We start from the raw sequence: 19,109 nt of genomic DNA, 5'->3' as shown, positions 1-19,109 counted from the left end.
TACCCTAGTCTTGCAACTCCAGGAGCATCCGTACCACTCTAGATGACCCCAGAATTTTCCACACCAATGTCAGTGTGTCCACAGAGGCATGCATACCCCGAACCATGTGTCCCCAGCTGAGCATTTACCTTAATCTGAGCACTTCCACACCAGTCTGTGATGGCAGTTTATTTTCCAGGCTGTGACTCTAGGCTTTTCCATAACCCAGGCTGTGTTGTCCCTAAAGCATACACGTCCCTTTCAATTTGACCACTGGTTTGTCAGTTCCTTAGACTGCATGACAACAATGGGTGTCCCTTCACCCGTCTGTGTGATCTCAGGGGTTATCACACCTCAGTCCTGGTCACCCCAGGGGGTGTCTACAACACAGTTCACGTCACCACAGGAGTATATGCACTCCAGTCTGTGTGACACCTGGAGTGTTCAAAAACAGTCTCTGTGAGCCTCTAAGTGTCTAGACCGCAAAGCTTGTCACCACAGAGTCGTGAAAACTCTAGCCTGTTTGACCACAGGAAGTGCCCACCACTGAGAATGTTAGCCTGAGGCAGTGCCCACACTCCTGCGGCCTCACCAATGGCCACATGTCAGCCTTTGTCACTACAGGAGTGTCCCCCCACGCTGTGTGACCCCAGGAATCTCCAGACCCCCCGTGTCTATCCTCGGGAACATAACCCTCATCTGTGTTAGTGCAGAACTGTTCACGCCCCAGTCTGTCACCATTGGCTTTCCACCTCCCCCACTCAGTGTCCCCTACGAGTGATCATTCCTCAGACCTTGAAATGCCGGAAGCGTCCACACCCCAGTCTGTGTAACCCCAGGAGGGCCCACAGCCAGCCTGTTTCTCCAGAAGTCTCCACACAATAGCTCGTTTGTGCAATCCCAGGATGATCAACTTTCTGTGTGACCACAAGAGAAGCCACCACCCAGTCTTTGTGTCCCCAGGGTGGCATGCCCTTAGCTATGTGATTCCCAGGGTTTTTATACCCTAGGCTGTATGAGCAAAGAATTCTCCATGCCCTGAGCTCTGATCACTGGGGAGTCACTGCCCGGTCTGCAACTCTCAGGGAGTTTCCACACCTCAGTCTCTGTGGCCTCACGTTTATTCACTCTATTGCCTGAGTGGCCATGGGAGGGTCCATTTCCCAGTCTGTGTGACCCTAGGGGTAGCCAAACTCCAGTCTGTAGGATTCCAGGAGTGTCTACACCCCCGACAATGTGAGCAAGGGAGTGTCTACACTCCAGTACAAACACATTCTCTTCCTTGTCTCTAGGCCGCAGATGAGTCCTGGCTGCATCCACATCCCAGTGTCTGACTACAGGAAACCTCCACGGCCCAGCCCACGGGACCCCAGGAGCGTCCCCACAGTCAGCATGAGTCCGCAAGTGTCAACGGCTCAGTCTGTGTGACCAAAGAAACCTCCATACCCCAGTATCGGCAGCCACAGGGGAGACGAGCTCCCATTCAGTGTGACCAGAGGAGGGTGAACACGGGGTCGCCCACCCCCAACATCTCTGTGTCTCGAGAGGCATCTCTGCTCTGGTTGGTGTGATCCCAGCAGAGTCCACACCACAAGCTGGTCGACGATGTGGGTGTCCATGGGGGGCCCGTGATGATCCAGGAGTATCCGTGCCACAGCCATTTGACCAGCATCTACTTCTCCGTGCATCTTCAGCAATGGTCTTGGCCTAGTCTGTGACCCCAGGCATGTCCAGACCCCAGAATCTGTGACTGAGGCTGTCCAAAGTGGAGCCTGTGCAAAACCAGAAGGTACCAGGTCACAGTTCGTGGGGCCCCAGGAGTGTCCATATCCCAGACGAGGTGATCCAAGAAGTGTCCAAACTCCAGTCTGTGTGACCCCAGTGTTGTCTATACACCAGACTGTGTGACACCAAAAGTGTCCACATACCATCCATACAACTCTAAGAGAACACATGTCAGTCCACGATACTTCAGACTGGCCACACCTCCTTCCATGTGACCACAACCATGTCCACACCCCAGTCTACATGAGCCCTAAAAACTCCACATCCTACTGTGTGACCCCAGAGGTGTCCAAAACTCGTCTCTGGGATCCTCGAAGGCCCACCCCCAATCAGTAAGTCCTCGGGATTACTTCCACCCAAATCTAATGACTTCTTGAATGTCTACATCCCCAACTGTTTGATCCCAGGAGGGTCCACACCCCAGACTGTGTGACCCTGGGAGGATCCATACACAGATCAGTGTGACCCCAGAAGGAATTATGGCTGGAGGAAGAGTGATCCAGACAAAGGGAAAAGCCAGTGCAAAGGCCCTGAGGTGGGACAGTGAGGAGACCAGTGTGGTGGGGGCAGAATGAATGAGGGGGCCTTTGGCAGGAGGTGAAGTCGGAGAGGTGACAAGGGCCTGGTCCAGTAGGGCTTTGCAGGCCACAAGAAGGACTTTGGCTTTTTCTCTGAGAGATGTAACCACAGTAGAGATCAGAGCAGAGAAAGGCTGAGGGCTGACTTGGATTGTGACAGAATCCTCTGGCTGCTGCTGTGAAAACAGACTGAGGCCCTTGAATCTGATTAGAGATGAGGCTGATCTGTGGGGGGCAGTGGCCCCAGAGGTCAATACCATAATCACTTGACAGTTTCCCCCAAAAGACTGTGCTCTTTCTCTGGGGTACATAGTGGGGTTAGGAAACCATGGGGATTGAGTGAAGAGGCCCTCAGTGTGGGACCTTAGGCCAGCTCTGCCTTTCCGTGGGTCCCGGGTTTCCCCCTTTGGCCAATGAGTATGATAATCCCTGCCCTGCCTCTCTTTCCAGGGTCTCTATTCGCCCATTCTCTCCAACCACACCAGCTACCTTGATGTTCCTCAAATACACCAAGCATTATTCCACCTCAGGACCTTTGCATCTGTTGTTGCCACCCCTGCTTGAACACCCTTTCCAAGATAAATAGGAAGTTCATGGTTACCTAGCTGCCCTCTTCACTTTCTTCTTTTCTCTGCTTAACCATCATCTCAAGCAGCCTTCCCTGACTACCCAAAACAGCACCCCTCCCTCTCTACCCCTGCATCCTTCCTTGTTTCCTTCGTAGCATTTCGCACTTCCTAATAATATGTTTCTTTGTTGAGTCAGCCCTGAGCGGGGCCGCCAGGCAGGCAAGGTACACAGGGCACACGCAGGTGGAATTTTGAAGAGACCTTAATGAAGGGGCCACAGAGACATAAGGAGGGTTCAGTAAACCGGGAATGCTTCTGAGCTACCCCAAGACTAGCATCGGTGTGGGGGGGTGTTGCTGTCCCCATTCCTAGGCTTGAAAGGGCAGGAAAGGAAACAGGGTTCCTGAAACCCAGGGGAAGCTGGAGCCCAGCCCTGGCCACTAAACGCCTGGCGTTCTCTGTCCTCACACTGCCCAGGTGCCTCAAAGGGCTTCCTGTAGGCCAGCTGATGACCTTCACACAATCAACCTTCTGGACACAGAGCCGGTCAGGGAAGGAGGGCGAATGGACTGCAGGACACATGGAATATCCGACACGTTAATTAAGTGTTTTCCACTGTCTATTGAACAATACCGAGTGTGAGAGGTCCCTGGAAGCAGGTGTCTGTGTCCATTGTGTTTCCTCCCGTGTTTTTAGTACCCAGAGCAGTTCCTGGCACATAGGAGGTTCTTAGTAAATATTTAATGAAAGAATAAATGACGTAAAATAATAGATATAAAAGTATAATGCAAAAGTGAAAGGATAGGGGTGCCTGGGTGGCTCAGTCAGTTAAGTGTCTGACTCTTGTGGGTTTTTTTTAAGATTTTATTTATTTAATAAATAAAGAGTGAGAGAATAAATAAAGAGTGAGAGAGAGCACAAGCAGGGGGAGCAGAAGGCAAAAGGAGAGAGAGAAGCAGGGCTGCTGCTAAGTAAGGAGCCCAATGTGGGGCTCAATCCCAGGACCCTGAGATCAGGACCCAAGCCAAAGGCATACACTTAACAGACTTGAGCCACCCATCCACCTCATGTCTGACTCTTGATTTCAGCTCAGGTCATGATCTCAGGGTTGTGAGAGGAGCCCTGTGTTGGGGGTCCACACTCAGGAGAGAGTCTGCTTCTCTCCCTCTGCCCCTCCCCCTGATAGTTCTCTCTCTCTCTCTCTCTCATAAATAAATAAATAAATCTTTTTTTTTTTTTTTAAGTGAAAGGAGGGGCGTCTGAATGGCTCAGTTGGTTGGGTGTCTGCCTTCGGCTCAGGTCATGATCCCAGAGTCCCGGGATCAAACCCCACATTGAGCAGGGAGCCTGCTTCTCCCTCTTCTCTCCCTCTCCCTCTGCCACTCTCTCTGATCGTGCATGCACTCTTCTCAAATAAATAAAATCTTCAAAAAAAGGTGAAAGGATAAACTACAGATGGGAAGAATTTCAAAATGCATTATTTTGGGGCGCCTGGGTGGCTCAGTAGGTTAAAGTCTCTGCCTACAGTTTGGGTCATGATCCCAGGGTCCTAGGTTAGAACCCCGAGTTGGGCTCTCTGCTCAGCGGGGAGCCTGCTTCCCTTCCTCTCTCTCTGCTTGCCTCTATGCCTGCTTATGATCTCTGTTTGTCAAATAAATAAAATCTTTTAAAAATGCATTTTTTAAAAGATTTTATTTTTTATTCATTTTACAGTGAGAGATCACAAGTAGACTGAGAGGCAGGCAGAGAGAGAGAGGGAAGCAGGCTCCCTGCTGAGCAGAGAGCCCGATGCAAGACTCGATCCCAGGACCCTGAGATCATGACCTGAGCCGAATGCAGCGGCTTAACCCACTGAGCCACCCAGGCGCCCTAAAAATGCATTATTTGACAAAGGATCAGTATTCAGAATATATAAATAATTCCCACAATTCTGTAAATCAGTGCAACCACTGTGGAAAACAGTATGGAGTTTCCTCAAAAAATTAAAGCCAGAGGGCGCCTGGGTGGCTCAGTTGGTTAAGTGTCTGCCTTCAGCTCAGGTCATGATCCCAGAGTCTTAGGATCGAGTCCCGCATCCAGCTCCTAGCTCCGTGGGGAGTCTGCTTCTCTTTCTCATGCTCTCTCTCTCTCACTCTCTCTCACAAATAAATAAATAAAATTTAAAAAAAGAAATTAAAGCTAGAGGGCACCTGGGTGGCTCAGTCATTAAGCATCAGCCTTTGGCTCAGGTCATGATCCCAGCATCCTGGGACCCAGCCCTGCATTGGGTCCCTTCTCAGCGGGAAGCCTGCTTCTCCCTCTCCCACTCCCCCTGCTTGTATTCCCTCTCTTTCTGTCTCTTTCTCTCTGTCAAAGAAATAAATTAAATCTTTAAAAAAAATTAAAACTAGAAATACCATATGCTCCAGTGATTCCCCAAAGAAAACAAAAACCCAACTTTGAAAAGATATATGCACTCCCTATGTTTACCACAGCATTATTTACAATAGCCAAGACAGGGAAGCAACTCACATGTCCCTCCATAGATGAATGGATAAAGAAGATGTAGTATATTGGGCAGCCAAGAGAAGAATGAGAGATTGCTATCTGTAACAATATGGCTGGACCTCGACAGTATTGTGCTAAGTGAAATAAGTCAGAGAAAGACAAATACCACGATTTCACTTACATATGGAAACTTAAATGAACAAACAAACAGAAAGCAGAAGCAGAAAACAAAACTGGTTGGTTGCCCCAAGGGTAGCGGTGGGAGGATGGGCAAAATGGGTGACGGGGAATGGGAGGTACAGGCTTCCAGTTAAAGAATGAATAAGTTACAGGGATGAGAGACACAGCATCAGGAGTATAGACAGTGGTGTTATAATAGCAGCATATGGTGATGGACAATAGCTCACTGGTGGTGAACATGGGATAACACTATCACTACGCTGTCCACCTGAAATTAACGTCTCACTATGTGTCCACTCTACTTCAATTTAAAATATATATAATAAAAAAAGGAATTCCCACCATTCAATAAAAAAAAAAACCAACAATCCAATTTTTCAAATGTCCAAAGATTTCACCAGACCCTGAAACCAGAGAGGAAATACAGGATGGCATTAACATGTGAAAAGATGCCCCACATCATTAGCCATTAGGGAAATGTGAAATAAAACCACAACGAGGGGCACCTGGGTGCCTCAGTCTGTTAAGCATCTGCCTTCGGCTCAGGTCATGAACCCAGGGTCCCGGGATCGAGCCCCACATTGAGCTCCCTGCTCAGCGGAGAGCCTTCTTCTTCCTCTCCCCCCTGCTTATGTTCTCTCTTCTCTCTCTCTCTAATAAATAAAATCTTTTAAAAAATAAAAAGTTAAAAAATAAAACCATAGTGAGATACCGTCATGCACCTATTTGGCTAAACTGAAAAAGATTGACCATACTAAGTGTTAGGGAAGGACGGAAGTCTTCTAACAATGCTGCTGCGAATGTTCAATGGTAGAGTCACTTCGCAAAACAGCTTGGCAGTTTCTCAAAAAGTGAAACATACATTTGCCACATGATCCAGCAATCCCACTCCTAGATGTCATTTATCCAAGAGAAATGAAAATGTATGACCACACAAAAGACCGTACACTAATATTTATAGGAGCTTTAGCTGTAATCATTCCAAACTGAAAATAACTCAAGTAGCTTTCTTTCTTTATAAAAAAAAAAAAAAAGAAGAAAAGAAAAAGAAAAGATTTTATTTGGGTGCCTGGGTGGCTCAGTTCATTAAGTGTCTGACTCTAGATTTTGGTTCTAGTCATAATCTAAGATCCTGGTATTGAGCCCTGTGTTGGACTCCCGACTATCTCCATCTCCCTCTGCTCGCTCTCCCTGTCTCTCTCTCTCAAGTAAATAAATAAATCTTTAAAAAAATAAAATAAAAACTTTTTCAAAAAAGGAGGGCAGTGATCATGTTATGCCTCCTCTCCATGTGGTTTCTGCACAGACCTGTGTCAGGAATGCTCTTGAAGAAAAGGGGGGGCTGTGGTCAAACTAGATAGTGTTTTGTTGAGTATTAGGACCTGAATTGTGTCCCCTCTATCAAAAAAAAAAATCATATGTTGGGACCCAAGTAAAAGAGATAAGCCCTTTAAAGTGGTAATAAAGATTAAATGAGGTCATCAGGGTAGGCCCTCATCTTATAGGACAGGTGTCCCTATGAAGGAAGTGGGAGAGATACCAGCACATTCTTTCTGCCCATGCGTGGACAGGGAAAAGGCCAAGGTGGCCCACAGCAAGAAGGTGCCCATTTGTGAGCCACGAAGAGAACTTTATCAGACACCAACCCCTATGGCACCTTGATCTTGGACTTTCAGTCTCCAGACTGTGAGGTTATAAATGTCTGTTGTGATGGCAGCCCAAGGAAACCAACGCATTGCTTGTCAGTTTCAGATCCGACTTCAGGAGGCTCATCTTGACCACAGGTGAAGGCAGCAGGGGATCAGCGAAAGACGAAAAATTTGGTGCATCCTCCTTGTCCAGGTGAAGGTGCACTGCAGCTGAGAGAGGGGCCACACAGCCCCGGGGAACCCCACCCCCCACCCCATGGTGCAGTCCACCACACTCCCAGCAGTCAGCTTCCGGGAGCTGTGTCCACACCACAATATGAGTAAGAATTGTTTGGGAGATTTCAGAACTGCCCCAAGTCTGCCTTGAAAGCCCCACCCACGCCTGGTTCATGCCAGACTGTTCCCCCACGGAACACATATGCCGTTTTCAGGCTGTCGATGCTTTGCTTCAGGGGAGGAGCTGTAATGGTGTAATCCCAGGCCTGGTGGCAGTCCCGGGGAAGGAACGGATGTCTGTGTCTCTCTAGATGATGACAGGGGCTGGGGAAAGCTGGAGTGACTCATGGGTCACAGCCCACATCTCGTGTGAAACTTCTGCCAGATGCAGGATCTGGGAGCAATTACCAGCCAGGCAGGGGTGGTGGATGAGAGGCTCAATGGGTAATTGGGTGTGTGCATGCCTGCGTGGCCATGGGTGTGCATGCGTGTGCATCTCAGTGTGTGCAAAGTTATGTGCTGTGCTTTTGCCTGCGTGTGCATATTTACGATGCATTCCTACATGCATGCATATTTAGTATGTGTGCGTGGTCCAGCTTTGCTAGGTTGGATGTGGAGGTGTACGTGTGCTATGCAAGTCCAAGTGTGCATTCTCCTGAAGATGCTCAGGTGCAGGGGAGCCCAGCAGGCGCAATGGGCCCTGGACCCTGGCGAGGGTGTTTGTGAAAAGTAATCGTGCAGACTCATGAAGGTGTGCTCATGTGTGAGATTCCAGCTCAGACCCCCATGGCCACAGTCACAAGTCTGAGTGTTTGTGTCTGGGTGTGTACGCATGCATCCATGTCCAGGGTGCCTGTGCACGGCTGTGTGTGAGCACAGGCTTATGTGTCGAGGCTCTGTGCACATATACACCCCGGGTGCCCAAGCGTGTGCAAGTGTGAGTGAACAAATGTGCACACCGGGATGGGAGTGGAGGTGAATACACACGGGCCCCTGGAAGCCTGTGCATCGGTATGTCCATGGTGCCACTCCATGTATTTTTGTTGGCTCGGGTATCCTTTGGCTCATGTATCCTTTGGTGTTCATCAGTGCACATGTATGTGCAAGGATACCATAAGTATCTAGGAGCCTGGACCGTGATGTCTGTGCACGTGTGCCTCTGGGCACCTGTGAATAGGTACGTGCACGAGTGCTGGTGTGTCCATGGGCTCAGGCCTGGGCATCTATGTATGTGGACCCCTGGGTGCCCATAAACAGGTGTGTGCATGGGTGTGTATTTGTCCACGGGCATGGGCCTGGGGTGTTGTGCACATGTACCCTGTATAAATGTGTGTGTGTGTGTGTGTGTGTGCGCAAGGTTCCGGGTGCAGCCATAGGTTTGGCTGGGGGCATGTGTGTATGTGGATCCCTAGGGGCCCATGTATGGGTACGCTCACGTGTTCAGATGTGCCTATGGCTTGGAGCATGCTATCTGTGGGCCCATGTATGCCGTCTGTGCATCCACACGTGACCATGTGGGGAGGGTGGGTCTGCAGCTTCACTTCTGCCTACACCTGGCGGGGATTGTGAGGGAAACCAAGGAATGTGCTTTCTCTGAGAATCCAGTTTTTGGTGGAGCCAGGGGAGTGAACTTCAGCATCATTTTGCTTTTCCTAAACCTGGTCACTTGGGGGCGCTTGGGTGGCTAAGTCTGTTAAGCATCTGCCTTTGGCTCAGGTCAGGAGCCCAGGGTCCTGGGATGGAGCCCACGTGGTCGGGAGCCTGCTTCTCCTTCTTCCTCTGCCTGTGTCTCCCCCTGCTTGTGCGCTCGCTCGCTCATGCTCTCTCTCTCTCTCTCTCTCTCTCTCTCTCTCTCTCTCTGACAAATAAATAAAATCTTTAAAAAACAAATACAAAAAAACTTGGAGCTTGGAAAATCCCCCTTCCTTCATTCCGCCCCACGCTCCCAAGTAGAGAGCTATGCTGGGCTCTGTGGCAACCCAGAGACAAGGTGGCCAGACTCCAGACTCCGGGAAAGATGGGCAATGCTTATAAGCCACCAAGTAGGAAAGAGAAGCACCAGGAAGCTGCTCGGAGCAGGGAAAAGAGACTCAGATAAGGCTTCCTAGAGGGTGGGGTAGGAAGGTGCAGGAAAAGCGGGGCCATGGCCATGGGGGGGGGGGCTGGATGCTCAGGGTTGGGAGTAGGGAGAGAGAAGTCAAATCATGGGAAACAGTCAGGCAACGGCCTGGGTGGAATGGCATTATTTGTTTGGTCGGGAAGCTGCTCCTGGTTCTCAGGTGGCTTGTAAACCAAGTGCCTGGGCCTAGGAGGGGCCCAGGGATGAAGGAGGATTGGCGGGTGGGGGGAGCTATCTTTCAGTCCCTGCAAGAAGCAGCTTACACTTAGGAAGCAGGTAAGGGTTCCACAGCCCCTGGAGCCTAGGGTAAGCTACCTCCCCTTTCTGAACCTCAGTATTCTTCACTGCCAAATAGCTTGCCTGTCTGCAGCCCAGGTCCAGGGAAGAATTTAGCCTGAAAGAGTAGCCCATGGACAGTGAGCAGGCAGGCGCTCCCCAGGACTGGACTACCATCCTACCCCTCTGTCCTCTCTGAGTCCTTATGCTCTGCCCCCAAGGTCAAGGCTGGGGAAGCAGCAGGGAGGCCAGGCCAGGAGGTGCTGCACCCCTGGGCTAGGAAGGCGTCCCTGCCTAAGCCACTAGTGCTGGTTCCCCACCAGCCCACCCGAATCCATCAGGGGAGGCCTACGTACCCCCACACTTTCCCTTTCCACCTTTCCAGTATCAGCCCCCCAGCCCTGCCAGCTTCCCCTATGAAGAGCCCCTTGGGCATGGTGTCAGGACCTTCCTTTGCTCACATCTCAACCCCAAGCCCACGGCCTTCTTCTAGACCCTCCAGGGGGTCACCACAATGGACCAGGGAATGTCAGATGGCAGCAGGGCACGGCGAGCAGTTATGCAGGAAAAAGACACTTAGCCAAGGAGGAAAGTGGGGACAGAAACACAGCCTGGGCTCCTTTTGCATCCCTGGGTCCCGGCTTGGGCCTGGGTCCATCCAGAGCTAGGAGCGTCCTTGTCTGAGGTTCACAAAGGCACTAGGTGAGCTAGTGGCACCCCTCAGTGTCCAGGGCTTTAAAGGCAGTGTCCCAAATGGAGACGCCGCTCCCCAGGGCTGGAAAAGCCTTCACCCTGGGATGCCTCTGAGCTGGAAAGCATCTCAGCCTTTGTCTGGTCCAGCCCCTTAGGTTGTCAGGAAAAACCTCGAAAGGCTTTTCAATGGACAGAATTATTCCCAGGCGTCCTTTCAGCGGAAAGCTGGTGTCAGCGAGCAGACCTTTGTGGTTTATCTGATCTACGGGGGGCAGCAACCTTGTCTCTGACCGGGCCATTGCGAAACTCTATAAAGACAGGCGTTGACATGTGCCGGCCGATGGTATCTGCTCGTAAACATGCAAATGGGTTTTGTCCTGCCAAATCACCGGATCACCACTGACAGCAGCCCTCAAGAAAAGATGAGTCCCAGTATAACGACAGGTTCTATACCAAAAGCATCTCTTGGCAAATTTCACCTATGCCACCAGCCCTGGTCCCCCCACCCCACCCCACCCTAACCCACGAGGGGGAAGCATGGGGACCGCAAACTCACTCCCGTGTCCCCAGTAGCCTATATATGTCTGTTTCACAGACTCTCCTTTGAGCTGGGGGTAACTTCTCCCCAGTTGTCCCCTTCATGGAAGACCTGCCTAAAATCTTTGACATGGGTTGACTTTATATTTGCATGAGTCACGATATTATCATTTGGGAAACTCTCCTTTCATTGCATCTACCGGCTCCTAGCACAGATGAGGTCACCCGAGGCGGTGGGGGCGGGGGAGGCACTTGCCTGAAGTGACTCTTGAGGGGGTGGGGGCTGGGAGACAGAGCTGGATCCAAGCCATTCTGAGCTCTGCCCCACTCCCTGAGTGGGGGTGGGGGTGGGGCGTGCTTCCCCTAGGGTGTGGAATGGGACTGTGACACATCCTTTGCTGTGGGGACGTGGAATGACCCTCTGGGGTGAGGGCCTCTCCCTTCCCCCACCCCATTGCTTCCCACCCTTTGTGTTGGGCCCTGATGCAGATCTAAGACCAAGCCAGCTCCCCAACCTCAGGCCGTTTGGGTGGGTTTATTGAGGACACAGGTGCTGAAATGCTCCCCCCACCCTTGCCATTCTGGGCTGTTGTGCTGGTGATAACCCCCGGGGGGGGGAATGCTTTATTCTTGGGTGGGTTGTTTAGACTAAGGGGCTTCAGCTTCCTTATCGATAAAATGCAGGTAATTATGGTTCCTGCCTTCTAGTGGTGTGGAGATTAAGTGAGCTTCAGAATTGTCTGATGCAGAGTCAGTGCTGGGTAAGTCTCCATGGTCAGGCATTTGGACTGTCGTGGGCTTGGCACAACTTCCAGGGGCAGACATTTTCTAAAAGATGCGTTGAGACGGCCCTCCCGATTCTGGCCTAGCAGGACCTCGCTCCCCCATCCTTGGCTCAGATCCCCAGTAACGGCTCCCTGGGTGGGTGGATCAGTGAGTCAGAGCCCTGGCCAGCAAGGACACGCCTGGCTGGCTCTCACTGGCCCCCCCCAAGGCTGCCTCCCAGGAGATCCCGGGACTGGAGGACACAGAGGGGAAGAGAGAAAGGAAAGGGGAATACCTGCCAGGTAACGGTGGGGCGCCCTGGGGCAAGTCACCTTGGTTTCTCCATCTATGCAATGGGCACTTTGGAGGTGGGCCTTGCTGAGGACCTAGGCACCCTCTGCTAAGAGAGAAACGGAAGGTCTCCAAGAGCATAATAGCAAGAAGCTGAGGCTCTCCCAGGCTGGGACTTGCTTTCCAGTTGACAAAGCAGAGCAGACAAGAAAGGGAGAGGCCCTCCCACGCACGCCACAGGAAGTCGCCCAGCAGGTTGATTGGGAGAGTTGGCTGCTAGCCCGGGTAGCCAAGTTTCTTGGCTAGTGAGGAGGAAAATTTGGTTCAGGCCACTCCTGAGGCCTGCCAGGGAACTTAAACAGAGGCCAGGGGACAGACTCAGTGGCCTGAGGCGGTCCAAGGTGGAGGTATTCTTCAGGGATCTGGGTTGTGTCAGAGACACAAGCCAAATCAGCCGAAGGCAAAGAGACTTACTCAAGTGAAGAGACCTGGAGGAGGGGGTGGGGCACAGGGCATGCACGCTGGCTCTCCCTCCCGGGGGAGTGGGTGGGTTCTGTGTTTGCTAGCTTCATCCTCAGTGGGCTCCCCTCTTGTGGTGGTCACTGGGCCTCCACCTGAGCAGGACCGAGAGACTTCATTCCCTGAAGTCCCAGCTTTAGTCATGGTCCGGCAGGGGTCATACGCCCCTCCCTGACTCTGCAGTCGGGAGGGGAGGACAGATTGCTAGTCACAGGTCTACTCCCGGAGCTTTGGGCAGGGCGGGGCCAGGGGGAATTAACCCCATTAAGAACCACATGGCTGGGGGTGGGGTGAGGGGTATTGTCGAAAGACCTGATGTGGGGGCTATTTAGTGGAAGAGTGAAGTCGTGCTGAGTTTGACCAAAAGAATGCCTGCCCCGCGCCTGGGTGGCTCAGATGGTTAGGCATCTGCCTTCGGCTTGGGTCATGATCCCAGGGTCCTGGGATCGAGTTCAGCATCGGGCTCCCTGCTCAGTGGGGAGTCTGCTTCTCACCCCCCTCTGCTCCCCCTGCTTGTGTTCTCTTACTCTCTCTGTCAAATAAATAAATAAAAATGAAATCTTAAAAAAGAAAAAAAGAATGCCTGCCTGTGGCTACAGGCCACCACCCAAACCTTAAATGGGATCCCTGGTGGCCTTGGTCCCTCTCTGCCCAGCTTTTTAGATCCTTGGGTCTATGCAGGAAAGCCACCTCATCTCACCAGAAATTCTGTGTCCTGTGACAGATGAAAGGTCGTTTATAGCCAAATGTCAACATCTTCCACAGTGTTTTGTGGCAGAGCCTGTCCAAAGCACAGGAAGGGATTCGGTCTTACGGTAGACTTTAGGGCAGTGTAGTAGCCAAAAAACAGGAGAGATCTCTTGTGGGGGGGTCTCCAAGGATGCAGGAGATAAAGCCGCATAAAGGTGGCCTGGGAGAAAAGAGAAACCTCCTTCCCATCTTAGGTCTCCATCCAAGATAGATGGTACTCCCAGGCAGTTCAGAGTTCTGAGCTCTTCTTCTGCTCCCTTCCTTTGAAGGAGCTGTTAGATAGGTGTGTTTCATCAGGCATCAATTTCTAACATGGAGGAAGGAGCTTTCTCAAAAGGGAGGCGGTGGGTTGTGGATGATTACAGATGAGTTCTATATGGGAGGGCCAGAGCGGGAGGTTCCAAGAAGCGGGTAGGATGGGTTAGAACATTGAAACAGTCACGGTCTGCTCTTCCATCCGTCCACCCCCTCACCCGTTGCCCAGCCACTCATCTAGCCTGGCGCGCATGTAGCCACCCACCAGTGACCCACCTACCCATTCTTCTTTCCATTCATCTGCCCATCCACCCACCCACCCATACACCTACCCAAGCGTCCACACGTCTGTCCACCCGCATAATAACCAGTGACAGCTGTGGCTCCGTCTTGGGCCATGTATCGGGAACGCGGAGATGAATCATGTCCTCTCCCCCTCCTTTTAAGCTTCCCAGTGTAGCTGGAGAGACATCCTTAGGCATATCTCACTTCTGGAGTCTCCGATCAATGCTGTGGAAACCCCGAGGAGCATTTAAATCGTGACAATGACATTTTAGCTGAATGTTGATGGAGCCGTGGGTGTTCAGAGAGAGAGAGGAGGAGGAGGAAGGGCATTCCGAGAAGTGGGAAGAACACGGGTGGATTCTGGGAGGTGTAAGAGAGCTGAGTGTGTTTGAAACGTAGGGTGGATGGAGGGCTGAGAGACAGAAGCTGACATGGGAGAGCTGAGCAGGGACCTTTAATTCCTGACCCCCAGGGGAAGCCAGGGGCGACATCCATGCCAAAGAGCCAGCCTGCAGAGAATGTGGCCAGAGACCTGGGAGTGGCTGGCCCGCTCTTGCTCCAGGTCTGGATGAGACATGCCTGCCAACCCACAGTTCAAAGAAACAAAAGACTCAAAACCTCAGGAAGGAGGCCGTTAAGGGAACGATCCCTGGAATGGCCTGACAGAGGGACAGATAGATGCACAGATGGCTGTTTGGTCTGCAGATGCAATTAAGAACTCTGATCCCGGGAAACCTGGGTGGCTCAGTGGTTTAAATGTCTGCCTTCAGCTTCAGTCACGAGCCCAGGGTGCGGGGATCTAACTCCGCACTGGACTCCTTGCTCAGCGGGGACACGCTTCTCCCTCTGCCTGCTGCTCCCCCTGCTTGTGCACACCCTCTCTCTTTCATTGACAAGTAAATAAATACAATCTTAAAAAAAAAAAAAAAAGAAGAACTCTGGTCCATGCCACATGCTCTGGATTCATGCTCCAGGAGGGTCTGAGGCATTAGGCATGAGCCTCCCAGTGGACCCCACGCTCCACAGAGCTGGGGGACTCACAAGAGGCATGGGGACGCGGAAAGCAGTGGCCAGGGTAGCCGTGCTGCTGAGCGTCCCTAACCAGAAGGTAGAGGCCTCCCCCAGCTGGGGCTTGAAGAATTTCCTTGAGGGAAGCAGCTCCTGGTTTTCCCCCCAGGATAGCTGAAGTTTTATCTAAAAGACCCATCTTCGGCCTCTCAGGAGCCCCAGGCATCACAGCTTCTGCTGGATGGTGCTGTCTTCTGCAGGGAACGCCTGCCAGGACAGGGGAGGATGTGCCCCCAGGATGACACCCTTGTCAGGGAACATGGCCCCAGGGCTGAACAAAACCCCGTGCAGCAGATAGACTCCCAGGGGTCAGGCCCAGCCAGGAAAGGCCCACAGCTTTAATAGCTTGATGTGAGGTTGGTGCGGTCCGATCTTGGGGTGTCAGAGAGACCTGGGACAGGGGACATGCGCTGCAGAGAGACCTTAGCTGGCTCTGGAAGGAAGCTCGCAGGTGGTGGGGTGCAAGAAGGTGAGGGAAATAGGCTGTAGGGTGGGGAGGAGCGTCAGTGACTCCCCCAATCCAGAGATGGATTTGGGGGCCCCATCCCGAGTACTCACAGACTGCCAGCAGCAACCACCCCTCCCTCACTTAACCTACTTGGATGAAGTTCTGGAGTCAGCACTTGCTGGACGTGGCCTGGAAGCCCAGCCTGGCCCAGCCCAGGTGCTAGGGTCCCAGACCAGACAGAGGGGTGGGTCCTGTCTCGTGGGAGAATTAACAGGCACTTCTGCATGATGAGGCTTTTGAAGAGAGGGTCTGTCAGGGGGTGGGAGTCACAGAGGCAGGAGCCGGGAAAGCCAACAGCTCCCACCTCAGAGGTAATACTGAGCTGGATCTTTTTTTGTTTTTTAAGATTTTATTTATTTAAGAGAGCAAGAGTGAGAGAGAGCCAGAGAGAGACAGAGCATAGGAGCAGGGGGAGTGGCAGAGGAAGAGGGAGAAGCAAGCTTCCCGCTGGACAGGGAGCCCGATGTGGGACTCGATCCCAGGACCCTGGGATTATGACCTGAGCCAAAGGCAGATGCTTAACGGACTGAGCCACCCAGGCACCCCACCAAGCTGGATCTTGAAGGGAAATTGCCAGAGCTCAAGGATGAGAAGCGGAGGGCACCCCGAGCAGGGGCATGGCATGGGCAAAGGTGAGAAGGTGTGTGCAAAGGGAAACAGAGACGGGAATTAGGTGCGCTCCTGATGACAGGTTCTTTGAGGGACCCAACACTGGGACAGAAGATGGAGCCTCTTTGGGCTGAGGCCTCACTGCCTGGACCTCTTGAGGGCAACTCAGGTGTGGGGGTTCCCTTATCCCTCGCCTCAACCTGGAATCTTACTGCTCTACAGAAAGAAAATAAGGCAAAGAGGAAAAGAAGCCATGCTTCAGAGATGAGCACGTGTGTGTCCTGCCGAGAGTTCTGCGGCCCACGTGTTGGAGCTTAGCTAGGCCAGAATGGGCTCAGAGATAGGCCCTGTGTCTGCTGGACAAGACCTTACCTTGGGGTCAGCCATCATGGTTGTCAGTTTCCACCCAGCTACCAGCCCAGGGTGGGGCTTTGAGGAAGTCACTGTCTGTCTAGACCTCAATTTTTCCATCTGTTAAATGGCATTACTGATGCTCTAGGCTCAAGGCCACTTAATTAGGAATCTGTGCCCTAGAGTTTCCCAAGAGATATTGATCTTGCAGCAAACTCTGTAACTGCCACAAAAGCCCACCAACCAAAGACCCCCCCCTAGGAATACATCTGTGGTTCAACAAGTTGGGTTGCTTGCTTGTTGCAACAAGAGACAGAGCACACTGTGGGCAATGAGGGGATGTCTCAGTCTTAGGTGTTAGAGAGGATTCTTCTAGGATTTGGGCTGGTGTTAGGTGATTTGGTGGCAGGATTGAGGAAGCAGTGCTTTGCTCTGGGTTGGAAGAAGGGCATTCTATGTTCGATAATCTTTTTTTTTTTTAAGATTTTATTTACTTACAAGAAAGAGAGCACAAACAGGGGGAGTGGAGCCAGAGGAAGAAGCAGGCTCCCCACTGAGCAGAGACCCTGATATAGGACTCAATCACAGGAAACTGGTATCATGACCTGAGCCAAAGGCGGATGCTTAACCAACTGAGCCACATAGGCGTCCTTTTGATTGGGTATCTTCATAAATCTTATCTAGAAAGAGAGAAGACTAGAGTGAGGCTAAAGTTGAAACTGGTAAAGGGGAGCCTGAGTGGCCCAGTCGGTTTAGCATCCAACTCTTGGTTTCAGCTCAGGTCATGATCTCAGGGTTGACAGATGGATCCCTGGTGCAGGCTTTGGGAGTCTGCTTGAGTTTCTCTATCCCTCTGCCCCTCACTGACCCACCCAGCCTGCACTCACATGCGCATGCACTCTCTCGCTCTCTCAAATACATAAATAAATCTTGTTTTAAAAAACAAATTGATAAAGAATCAGCCTATTAGCCAGGTGAGGGGAACTATCTGGTCACTTCTGTGGCTTGGACAGTGCTCATGTTCTGTCTGTGTTCAGATATGATTATGGAGCCGTCTCGTTTTTTGTCTTGACTGGTTGCGGTTGCAGAGCGGCCTTCTCTGAGGCCAACGTTCTGGGAAATTGTTCGTGTTCAACAGGAGGACACCCAAGGCTGGCTGTGAGTGCGAGTTCAGCTCCTGCATGTGGGTTTTTTTTCCCCTCTTCCTGGGTGTGTTTGTAAGGTGAGAGCTTTGATCAGATTTTTCTGGGATCTCCCAAAGAAACAAATGCTTAATCTCTAAAATCACCTATAGCCCAGACAGACTTTGAATGGAAGATACCTGTTCACTGATGGCCCCTCACGTGGCTTACCACATGTGACCTCAGTGATTGCCTCTGTGAAATGGGTGGCTTCTATGACAGCATCACACTGTGTGGGGAAGGGCATAGCCACCCACAGAGGCTTCAACAATGCTGGTGAAATTAAATCACCCTGGAAAAGCCACTTTTTTGTGAAGTTAAATCCCTGAATCTTAAAACCAACATAGACTATTGAATAGCAGCAAGAAAGTCTGTTTGGTTTCTCTTGTGAATAGTAGCTTTTCTCTGTGTTTTTTTTTAAGATTTTATTTATTTATTTGAGAGAGAGAGAGAGAATGAGCTAGCAGAGGGAGGGGTAGAGGGGAAGGGAATGAGAATCTGAAGCTGACTCCACATGGAGCCAGAGCCCAATTTGGAGCCCCAATCCCACGACCGTGAGATCATGTCCTGAGATGATACCAAGAGTCGGACACTTAACTGGCTGAGCCACCCAGGCACCCCTCTTCTCTGTGCTTTTTAAAAGACTAGTATTTTTATTTGTCAGAGGTAGGCAAATGGAGAAGCACGCTCCCCATTGAGCAGGGAGCCCGATGTGGGGCTCGATCCCAGGATCCAGGGATGGTGACCTGAGCCAAAGGCAGATGCTTAACCAACTGAGCCACCCAGGGGTCCATTCTCTGTGCTTTTTTAAATGTCCTTTTTACAACCCAAATGGAGGTAAATACATACTTGTTTCTCTTTTGCCCCAACAATCCCACTTCCCAAAATTTGCCCCGAAGATACATCTCCAACACTGTGAAAATATATAGGCACTGAAGCATGATTAAGAACCGCAAAATAGGGGTGCCTGGGTGGCTCAGTGGGTTAACGCCTCTGCCTTTGGCTCAGGTCATGATCCCAGGGTCCCAGGATTAAGCCCCGCATCGGGCTTCCTGCCCAGTAGGAAGCCTGCTTTTCCCTCTCCCACTCCCCCCGCTTGTGTTCCCTCTCTCTCTGTCAAATAAATAAATAACATCTTTTAATTAATTAATTAATTAGGGGCGCCTGGGTGGCACAGTTGGTTAAGCATCCGACTCTTGGTTTTGGGTCAGGTCGTGATCTCAGGGTCATGAGACTGAACCCCATGGTGGGTCCGCCCTCAGCCCAGAGTCTGCTTGAGACTCTCTCTCTCCCTCTGTCCCTCCTTCCCCCAAATAAATAACTCTTTTTAAAAATTAAAATAAATAGGGACGCCTGGGTGGCTCAGTTGGGTAAGCAGCTGCCTTCGGCTCAGGTCATGATCCCAGCGTCCTGGGATCGAGTCCCATATCGGGCTCCTTGCTCCGCAGGGAGCCTGCTT

The sequence above is a fragment of the Mustela nivalis genome (assembly GCF_964662115.1).
Source record: "Mustela nivalis genome assembly, chromosome: X".
Classification (NCBI taxonomy): Eukaryota; Metazoa; Chordata; class Mammalia; order Carnivora; family Mustelidae; genus Mustela; species Mustela nivalis.
Note: the sequence above shows the minus strand (reverse complement) of the source record.